The following is an 11,366-nucleotide window of genomic DNA, read 5'->3' as shown; positions in this document are numbered from 1 at the left end:
CTCTGTCGCCCAGGCTGGAGTGCGGTGGCCGGATCTCAGCTCACTGCAAGCGCCGCCTCCCGGGTTCCCGCCCTTCTCCTGCCTCAGCCTCCCGAGTAGCTGGGACCACAGGCGCCCGCCACTTCGCCCGGCTAGTTTTTGTATTTTTTAGTAGAGACGGGGTTTCACCGTGTTAGCCAGGATGGTCTCGATCTCCTGACCTCGTGATCCGCCCGTCTCGGCCTCCCAAAGTGCTGGGATTACAGGCTTGAGCCACCGCGCCCGGCCAAGAAAAAAGATTTCTAATGAGAGGGAGAATATCTTCCCCACTCAACTCCCAGATGTCAAAAGACTCAGATACAACTCACATGTGCCTACCAGGAGGAGGAAAAGGAAATACGCTGTCCAGGAGCAACTCCTTAGTGGGCACCCGCCAGAAGTGGTCTCCAAACAAGGCAAGAATCGGTGTATTCCTCACACAATTCAATCCAAGCCATTCCTTACGTACACACTGAGGTTTGCTTTTGGGTAAATGGAAATAACTTGAGTTTCACCACAAGAAAGCTATATGGTAAGTAAATGTTGGAAAATCTTAACAGCAGGTGACATTAAGCTATAGGGTTGCATTTTCAAGGGAACCAATGTCTTAGCCGGTGGCAAGCAACTCCTGACTGGATAAACAGCTCTCAGATGTCGATGATAGGCTCACTGCACAAGGAGAAAGCTGAGACGTGGAGGGATTTGAGTATGGCCCAAGAGCATATAGCTGGTAAGTGGCGGCTGGACTGCAATCCCAAGTCGACAGTATTACCTTAGACTGAAACACAAACACTGCAGAGTCCTTTCCCCCTTGGCCACGTTTCACGAAAGAGGAAAATGGGACCTGAAAAGTAGGAGACTTACACAAGATTGCACAGCTAGTGCATCAGAGAGCTGACATTCGAAAACCCACATAAGTATATGTGTAATCTCATTTACCACAGGCAAGTCTTAGATTGTGTTATTCCCATTTTAAGAATGAGGAAACTAGGCCGGTAGTGGCTCTCATCTGTACTATCGGCACTTTGGAAGACCAAGGCAGGAGGATCGCTTGAGCCCGGGAGTTCAAGGCTGGTCTTGAACATAGTGAGACCCTCTCTCCACAAAAAATGAAAAAATTACCCCATGCATGGTGTTGGGTGCCTGTAGTTCGAGCTGTTGGGGAGACTGAGGCAGGAGATCACTTGGGCCCAGGAGTTCAAGGCTGTCATGAGCTATGGTGGTAGCACTGCACTCCAGCCTGGCAACAGAGCAAGACCCTGTCTCAAAAAAGAATGAGGAACTAAGGCTAATAAAGTTTAAGAATTTGCTTAAGCATGGAAAGCTTTTTTTTTTTTTTTAAATCTGTCTGTGAATGAGAGGAAAATAAAATTTAGTAAGGCCTTCCAAGTCACCACTTAGGAAGCCCAACAGCATTAAATGTGAATGCATATCTAGAAAATGGTGACCAAACTAGTCTGATTCCAACAATTCACATAAGAGAGTGGTCAAAATGGAATGAATTAGTAGATTAGAGTGCATTTCAAAAGACTCTAAAAAATGATATAAGGAAATCTGTGGGCAATGGAGATCATGCAAAACAACTAAGATACATAATACAAAGCCTAATATTAGTTTTAATGCAAATTTATGTTAACTGAATTTAGGTTCATTCAGGAGGCTATCCTGATGTTGATGCACACACAACATGAGCATACCTCTGAGGGGCAGGAAGTAGATGATGTTGGACCTCCAGAACACTATACCACAAACTGGATCAGCACCTAGAGGTGAAATTAAATGCGCACAAAAGCCTGGATCACTTCATTCATTCAACAAAATATGTGTTGAAAGTCTTCCCTGGCTCCTGGGCTTTTTTTCAGTTTTTTCCTCTTTAGAGACAGTATGTCATTCTGTCACACAGGCGGGAGTGCAGTGGTGCAGTCATAGCTCACTGCAGCCTCAAAGTCCTGAGCTCAAGCAATCCTCCTGCTAAGTGCTTGAGACTACAGATGTGCACCACCATGCCTGGCTAATTTTTTTTTAATTTTTTGTAGAGATGAGGGTCTTGCTCTGTTGCCCAGGCTGGTCTCAAACTCCTGGCCTCAAGTGATCCTCCCACCTTGATCTTCCTGGACTTCTGTTAGATAAATTCCCTAGGAAGAGGAGAGTTAACACTTTGATAGATTGTATTTATTTATTTTATTTTATTTTATTTTTTTTTTTTAAAGACAGGGTCTCACTGCATTGCTTGGCCTCAAATGACCCTCCTGTCTTGGCCTCCCAAAGTGCTGGGATTACAGGCGTGAGCCACCACACCCAGACTTTGATCAATTTTTTGAGGACTTTCAAAGTAAAAATGAAGAAGGTATCTGATCTTTTGATAAGCCCTTAGTCACTAGTAGATATTATATTGCATTTAATTCCTGAGGCCCTTCCTCCACCTACTAGTGGTGTCATCTTTCCCACAGGACCTTTTCTTCCTTTTAAATCTAACCCAACCAGCTGTCCCCTTAATGCTACTTGTCCCTGCCTTCCTCAGCAAATTGTTTCCACATTTATCTCTTCCCTCTCCAACTTCGGCCTCTCCCTTGCCATTGGCTTCTGTCCTATTTGTTCCCAGCTCGCAGGCGCTGGCCCATGTCTGTCTCCAAGTCTTACTCGTTCTTACTTTGAAACGTTTCTCACAGCACTAAAGAAAACACAGTGTGGTTGGACAAGACCTTGGGAACATGGGAGCTGGGATCAGAATGTGTGTTTGGATGTCGGAGTTGGGCAACCTCTTGGCTCAGATATTTTTCTGTTTGTTTTCTTTAATAATCTTTAAAATGAGCATGACAGCTAATAACATTATGTTTGTATGCTGGACTCTGTCCTAAACCATTTCCATGCATTATTTAAGGATCACGAGATAGCTAGATGTGTTCGTGAGCATTTCCAGAGAACATGCCTGTGAAGCTCTCTGAACAATGCCCAGCTCTCAGCATGACCCTGTTATACAAGAATGATTCTTTTTCTCTCCATTGTCACTTAGTTCAGGCCCTTAATCATCAAAGAGTATCCTCCTCAAAGTTCTCCCTGACTCCCCACTTAATTAATCCTGTCATTACTTTTATGGGTTTTTTTTTTCATTTATTTATTTTTATTTTCTTTGCCACTTCTGTATCTTCTTTGGAGATAATCCTGTCACTACTTTTAAAATCCCTAAGTACAACTTAACATAGTGCTTCTCTGTTCACATCTTTCTCATTCACTGTCACCTCAAATCCAAACTCCTTGGCTTGCTTTTAACACCGTGGAGGACATTCTACTCTCCTCCCTCCCTGCTCCACACCCAGGAAAGATGACTGTGTGGTAAAGCCACGGCTCCCTTGCCATTGAGTTTCCAGTGGGATTCATCCAGTGAGAGGCCTCAGCCGAAGATGGAAGGGTAGGAGGAGAGCGAGGTTGGAGTTTCCATTTTCCCAGCTCTCTTCCTGCCAAGCCACAGGTTGATAGTAGCTGCTGTTTGTGTGGGACAACTCTCTTTGCACATAGAGACCCGCTCTGGGCTTTAATACCACTGCCTCCCCTGCCCCTTAAGGAGTTGGGCTTCTCTCTTTTTTCTTGTTGAAACAGGGTCTCACTGTGTCATCCAGGCTGGAGTGCAGTAGCGCAATCACATCTCACTGCAGCCTCGATCTTTCAGGCACAATTGATCCTCCCACCTCTGCCTCCCACCACCACAACTGGCTAGTTTTTGCATTTTTTTCTACAGACAGGGTTTTACCATGTTGCCCAGGTTGGTCTCGAACTCCTGGGCTCAAGCAATCCTCCTTCTCAGCTTCCCAAAGTGCTAGGATTATAGGTGTGACTACCACATCCAAGCCGTTAACCTCTTTTCAAAAATCTTAGAGTCGTATCTTTTTTGGGGGGGGAAGGGGATGGAGGACAGGATCTTGTTCTGTTGCCCAGGCTGGAGTGCAATGGCATGATCTCGGCTCACTGCAGCCTCCGCCTCCCGGGTTCAAGAAATTATCTGCCTCAGCCTCTCCAGTAGCTGGGACTACAGCTCCCAGGCAGGCTGAGGCTAAGGCAGGAGAATCGCCTGAACCCGAGAGGCGGAGGTTGCAGTGAGCTGAGATTGAGCCATTGTACTCCAGCCTGAGCAACAAGAGTGAAACTCCATCTCAAAAAAAAAACAACTAAAAACAGACTTGTCCTTGCTCTGTCAAAATCCTCCAGAGCCTCCCATCAGACCCAGAGGAAAAGCCCAAGTCCACACGATAGCCTCTCTCTGGCTTGTCTGACCTCTCACCTGACTGCTCCCCTTCTCATGCTGCTCCAGCCTCGCTCAGGCCTGACGTCCCCAATGCAGGCCTGGCCCATGGCTGCCTCAGGGCATTTGTATTTGCTGTTTGTTGTGCAAGAATGCTCTTCCCTAGAAAAACTGCATGGTTGACTCCCTCCCCTCCTTCAAGTCTTGGCTCAAATGTCATGTTTTCAATGAGACCTTCCCTAACCACCCTCAGTACAATTTAAACGTATCCTCACTCTGAGCCCATTTCTCTTTTACTCTTCCTGTGTTCTTTTCCTCCATAGCACTGTTGATTCTCTAACCTACTGTAACGTGTCCCCGTCTATTTTGTTTATTGTCTATCTCCTGCCATTCTATGAAGGCAGGCAGAGATCTGTGTCTGTTTTGCTCTCTGATACATCTGCAGGGCTATAATACATCCAGCCTAGCTTCTGAAAGAATGAGGCTTTGCATGGGGTTAGACATGGGTTGGTTTGCTTCCAACAGGCCTTTAAGACAGCAGAGACCAGCATCATTTTTTTTTTTTTTTTTTTTTTGAGACAGAGTCTTTCTGTCACCCAGGCTGGAATGCAGTGGCCTGATCTCGGCTCACTGCAACCTCCACCTCCTGGGTTCAAGCAATTCTCCTGCCTCAGCCTGCGTAGTAGCAGGGATGACAGGCACATGCCACCACGCTCAGCTAATTTTTGTATTTTTAGTAGAGACAGGGTTTGCCATGTTGGCCAGGCTGATCTCGAACTCCTGAGCTCAAGTGATCTGCCCACCTTGGGATTACAGGCGTGAGCCACTGCACCCGACCTAGACCAGCATTTTGACCAACCAGTGTATTCATGTTACTTAAACAGAGGAGACAAAACAAAATTCATGTAATCACAGGAAGCAAGGATTATCACAAAATGGGTGTGTTCGTTGTAATTTTTTAGTAGATTAATTTTCCATAACAACAACTAAAAGATATAATTTCCTATAACAAACCTACAAAAAACCAGCCTTGCCAAATTCTAAAGTTGCAAAGGTTACACATTCCACAGAATTTAATTATAAAGCCTTTTCAGACAGCAGAATATAAGAGAACATCTTGTCATTCACAGTAAATAAGTGAAAGTGTTACAAAGAAAAAAAATTAAAAATAAATAAATAATTCAGAAACTCAATTTTACCCTGAAAAGATATATAACATATACAGAGTTACCTTGAACCAGATAGTGGTCCCATGTGGCTAATGCTTTCTAATTAGTAACTTTGGAATTACTAAGGTGTAAGTTCACCAGCTTTCTCTTTTGGCATCAGAACAAAGAGTAATAGGCTGGGCACGGTGGCTCACGCTTGTAATCCCAGCACTTTGGGAAGCCAAGGTGGGCTGATCACAAGGTCAGGAGTTCAAGACCAGCCTGGCCAACACAGTGAAACCCCGTCTCTACTAAAAATACAAAAATTAGCCGGGTGTGGTGGCAGGCGCCTGTAATCCCAGCTACTCAGGAGGCTGAGACAGGAGAATCACTTGAACCTGGGAGGCAGAGGTTGTAGTGAGCCAAGATTATGCCACTGTACTCCAGCCTGGGTGACAGAGCTATTTCCGTCTCAAAAAAAAAAAAAAAAAAAAAAAAAGAACAAAGAGTAATGACCAGCCTACTACTTTGAATTATCTATACTCTTAAAAATCTGCATTGTTTTCTCAAAAAGATGGAGTTGGGTTGACATGTAAGCATTCAGTCCTTCAATTGCAAAGAACATAGATGTAAAATTTGACAGTTACATAAAGCAGGAGATACAAAATCCGTATCTACAATCCATAAGCTACCCACTGACCCCCAAACAGTTTTCCAGAGCCTCCTAAATTCCCCACGAGAAGCTGAGGCTGTGGAATATCCCACTCACACCCAGCATGGATTCCATTAGGTGGGAGAAGCTCTTTTTTTTTTCACTTTGAGATGGAGTCTCGCTCTGTCGCCCAGGCTGGAGTGCAGTGACATGATCTTGGCTCACTGCAACCTCCGCTTCCCCGGTTCAAGCGATTCTCCTGCCTCAGCCTCCCAAGTAGCTGGGATTACAAGCATGTACTACCACGCCTGGCTAATTTTTGTATTTTTAGTAGAGACGGGGTTTCACCATGTTGGCCAGGCTAGTCTTGAACTTCTGACCTCAGGTGATCCACCTGCCTTGGCCTCCCAAAGTGCAGGGATTACAGGCGTGAGCCACCACGCCCGGCCCTTGCAGCTTTGAATTCCTGGTATCAAGCATTCTCCTGCCTCAGCCTCCCAAGTAGTTGGGACTTCAGGTGTGCACCACTTTGCCCAACTCCTGGAGATTTTTAGCCTTCCTGACCCTCTTTCCCACCTGACACTGCTAGAGGCTCTATCATCCTGTTATTAAGTACAAGACACTCTGTTTCTCTGAGTACTTCCGGCAATGAAGCCACTTTGGTGTAGCCACTTTAACATGCTGTTTTGACCCAAGGGGTGTCATGTCACGGCCTAAAACAAAGTAGACCTGAAGTAGATATGTTCATCCATCCGTAAGCCTCATCCTACTGCTGAACTTCACCCATTGCCAATTCCTAGAGCATGGGGCAGGCAGGGAGTGGGAGGCGATGGTGTAACAAGGAGGCTGGGGACAGGGACAGGGCAGGCTGAGGAATGGGAGGGATGAGGATGGAGCAGGATGGTGGTTACCCTTGGGATGGGGAGGAGACCGGAATGGGGCTTCTGAAGCTCTGATTATGTTCCGTATCTTAATATGAGATGTATTCACATGGCAAACGAGACTCGCATAACACGACACACATTTGTTGATTTGTACAGAAATAATATACATCATTCTAAGCAAAGTGACTGCTCTTTTTCTCAAAAACCCTTTGCCCTTTGAATGGTCTGTGTCACAAAGTCTCTGCTTTGTGTCTTAAACTTATAACCATTGTACTGCTTTTTTAAACTTTTAATTGTTAGATAGTCTAGGCACAGTGGCTCACACCTGTAATCCCAGCCCTTTGGGAGGCCTAGGTGGGCAGATCACAAGGTCAGAAGTACAAGACCAGCCTGACCAACATGGTGAAACCCCATCTCTACTGAAAATACAAAATTAGGTGGGCATGGTGGCGCATGCCCGTAATCCCAGCTATGTGGGAGACTGAGGCAGGAGAATTGTTTGAACCTGGGAGGCAGAGGTTGCGGTGAGCCGAGATCGCACCATCTTGTTGCCCGGGCAACAAGAGTGAAACTCCATCTCAAAAAAAAAAAAAATCAAGAATAGCAGAACAAACCCTCTTGTTCCCTTTAACCCAGGTCCCCACCTGTCAGACATTCTACCACATTCGTGTGTTGGTGTGTGTGCATGTGCACACACTCATGTCATTTCTTCCATGAGGAAGAGCTTTACTTCTCCCCACCTTGATTTGTTTCTTTGTTTGCTTGCTTATGTGGGTGCAGATCCATGGGTTCCTGTTTTTTCGTGGGATCATAATCCATGACAGACACTGTGTAAAGCTGTCAGGCAGTCTGCACTAAAGTTGAGCATATGCACACTCTGTGGCCCAGCAACCTGCTTCTCGGGTATAAACACAACAGAGCCCCTACATGTGCTCACTGAAGGATACGTGCAAGTGTATTTCTACGAGAGCTACTTATTCTGAGGTCTTCTGTGATTCCGTGTTAATTTTAGGATTGTTTTTTCTATTTCTGTGGGGAAAAAAAGCCTTTGGAATTTCTATATATGAGTTTTGTGATCTTTTCTATATATACATATGAGGGTTTTCTATAAATGAGATGATGTCATCTGCATACACAGACAATTTGACTTCTTCCTTTCTGATTTGGGTGACTTTTATTTCTCTTTCTTACCTAACTGCAGAGCTACTTATAATAGCTCCAAACTGGAAACAACCAAATGCCCGCCAACCATAGAATGGAGAAATAAGTTGGAGTTTATTCATAATAATGATAAACTATAAGGAAGTGGGAGTGAATGTGCCACATAAGCGCCTCTTACAAATAGAAGAAATGAGCCAAAGAAGCCAGACACCAAAGATGGCATACCATGTGATTTCACTTGTCTCTAGTTCAAAAACCAGGCAAAATTAGTCTATGGTATTAGAAGTCAGGATAGTGGGGCTGGGTGCAGTAGCTCATGCCTATAAGTACTTTGGGAGGCCAAGGTGGGCAGATTGCTTGAGTCCAGGAGTTTCAGACCAGCCTGGGCAACATGGCAAAACTCCGTCTATACAAAACAAATTTTTTTTTTTCTTTACGATGGCGTCTCCCTCTGTCACCCAGTGCAATGGTGCCATCTTGGCTCACTGCAACCTCCACCTCCCAGGTTCAAGCGATTCTCCTGCCTCAGCCTCCCTAGCAGCTGGGACTAGAGGCATGCGTCACCATGCCCAGCTACGTTTTTTTTGTTGTTGTTGTATTTTTAGTAGAGTTGGGGTTTTGCCATGTTGGCCAGGCTGGTCTTGAACTCCTGACCTCTGGTGATCCGCGCACCTCAGCCTCCCAAAGTGCTGGGATTACAGGCGTGAGTCACCGTGCCCGGCCTACACAAAATATTAACCAGGTGTGGTGGTGTGCACCTGTAGTCCCAGCTACTCCAGAGGCTGCAGTGGGAGGATCATGTGAGCCCAGGAGTTTGAGGCTGCATTGAGCCGTGATTGCATCACTACGCTTCAGCCTGAGTGACAGAGTGAGACCCTGTTTGGAAAGAAAAAAGTCAGGATAGTGGTTATCTCTGGAATGTGGATGATGACCAGAAGCTTCTGGTTATATTCAGTTTCTTTTTTTAATTTTATTTTTTGAGACCGAGTCGCTCTCTGTCACCCAGGCTGGAGTGCAGTGGTGCGATCTCGGCTCACTGCAACCTCCGCCTCCTGGCTTCAAGTGATTCTCCTGCCTCAGTCTCTTGCATAACTGGGATTACAGGCGCCCACCACCATGCCTGGCTAGTTTTTGTATTGTTAGTAGAGACAGGGTTTTACCATGTTGGCCAGGCTGGTCTCGAACTCCTGACCTCAAGTGATCCGTCCGCTTCGGCCTCCCAAAGTGCTGGGATTACAGGCCTGAGCCACCATGCCCAGCCATATTCGGTTTCTTAATTTGAGACGTATTCACTTGGTGAATAAGTCAGTAAGCCACATGCATATGAGTTATGTGTGTATGGGTGTGTGTGTTATTGAAATGTGTTATACTTCAATAAAAGGTTTATGTTAAAAAAGGCAAAAGGAAAAATTCCATCATGTCTGCGATAGTCAGAATAATGATTCTCCCAAGATATTCACACCCTATTTCCTGGAATTTGCAATTATATTATGTTATGTAGCAAACAAGACGTCTCAGCTGTGGTTTATTTTTTTATTTTTTTTTTTTTGAGACGGAGTCTGGCTCTGTCGCCCAGGCTGGAGTGCAGTGGCGCGATCTCGGCTCACTGCAAGCTCCGCCTCCCGGGCTTACGCCATTCTCCTGCCTCAGCCTCCCGAGTAGCTGGGACCACAGGCGCCCGCCATCTCGCCCGGCTAGTTTTTTGTATTTTTTAGTAGAGATGGGGTTTCACCGTGTTCGCCAGGATGGTCTCGATCTCCTGACCTCGTGATCCGCCCGTCTCGGCCTCCCAAAGTGCTGGGATTACAGGCTTGAGCCACCGCGCCCGGCCCGCTGTGGTTTATTTACTTTCAATTTTTTCCTGGTCACTGGGACTGCCACGGAACCTGTATGATTTAGTTGAGGATCTCAATGTGGAGAGACTGATCTGGATTATCTGGGTGGCTCCACTCCAATGCAATCGCTAGGATCCTTCTAAGAGGGAGGCTAGAAAATCAGAGTCAAGGCTGGGCACAGTGGCTCACACCTGTAATCCCAGCACTTTGGGAGCCCAGATGTGGTGGTGCGTGCCTTTAATCCCAGCTACTGGGGGAGGCTGAGGTTCGAGAATTGCTTGAACCCAGGAGGTGGAGGTTGCAGTGAGCTGAGATTGTGCCACTGCACTCCAGCCTGGGAGACAGAGTGAGACTCCATCTCTAGAGAAGAGAAGAGAAAAGTCAGAGTCAGAGAGGAGATATGACAATGGGAGCAGAGGTCAGAGTGATGTCCTTTGAAGTTGGCAGAAGCAGCCATGAGCCAACAAATGCAGGCATCCCTTGGAAGCTGGAAAAGACAAGGAAACAGAGTCTTCTCTGAAGTCCAGAGGAAGCACAGCCCTGCCAATGCCTTGATTTTGGCTCCCTGAAACTCAGTTTGGACTTCTGACATCCACAACAATAAAATAAACTCATATTGTCTTAATGCCTTTGAGTTTGCGGCAACTTGTAACAGGAACAATAGGAAACTAATGCATTGTCTGAAGCAACTGTGAAGGGCATAATCATCTACTCCAGGAGTTTAATTAATAATTTTCCAAGTTATATGAAACCATTTAATTCACAGCTCAAGAATTCCAGACTCTGGCTGGGCACGGTGGCTCACACCTGTAATCCCAGCACTTTAGGAGGCCCCAGCGAGTGGATCACTTGAGGTCAGGAGTTCAAGACCAGCCTGGCCAACATGGTGAAACTCTGTCTCTCTACAAAAAATTAGCCTAGAGTGCTGGTGCATGCCTGTAATCCTAGCTACTCGGGAGGCTGAGGTAGGAGAATCGCTGGAACCCAAGAGGTGGAGGTTGTAGTGAGCAAAGATCATGCCACAGCCACTGCCACTGCACTCCAGCCTGGAGACAGAGTGAGACACCATTAAAAAAAAAAAAAAATTCCAGACTCTGGCAATACGACAAAACAGGATTTCATAACACTCCCAAAAGATGATGTTAGCTCTCCAGCAATGTATCCAAACCAAGATGAAATCTTTGAAATACCAGATAATGCAAAAGACTGATTATTAAATTACTCAAAGCAATATGAGAGAAAGGTAAAAACCAACATAAAGAAATCAACAATTCAGGATATGAATGAAAAATTTTCTAAAGAGATAGATATTTTAAAGAAAAACCAATCAGAACTTCTGGAAACAAAAGACACATTTAGGGAATGACAAAACGCAGTGGAAAGTTCTTTTTTTTTTTTTTTTTTTTTTTTTTTTTTTTTTTTTTTTTTTTT

This window comes from Theropithecus gelada, chromosome 3 (assembly GCF_003255815.1).
Source record: "Theropithecus gelada isolate Dixy chromosome 3, Tgel_1.0, whole genome shotgun sequence".
Lineage (NCBI taxonomy): Eukaryota > Metazoa > Chordata > Mammalia > Primates > Cercopithecidae > Theropithecus > Theropithecus gelada.
Note: the sequence above shows the minus strand (reverse complement) of the source record.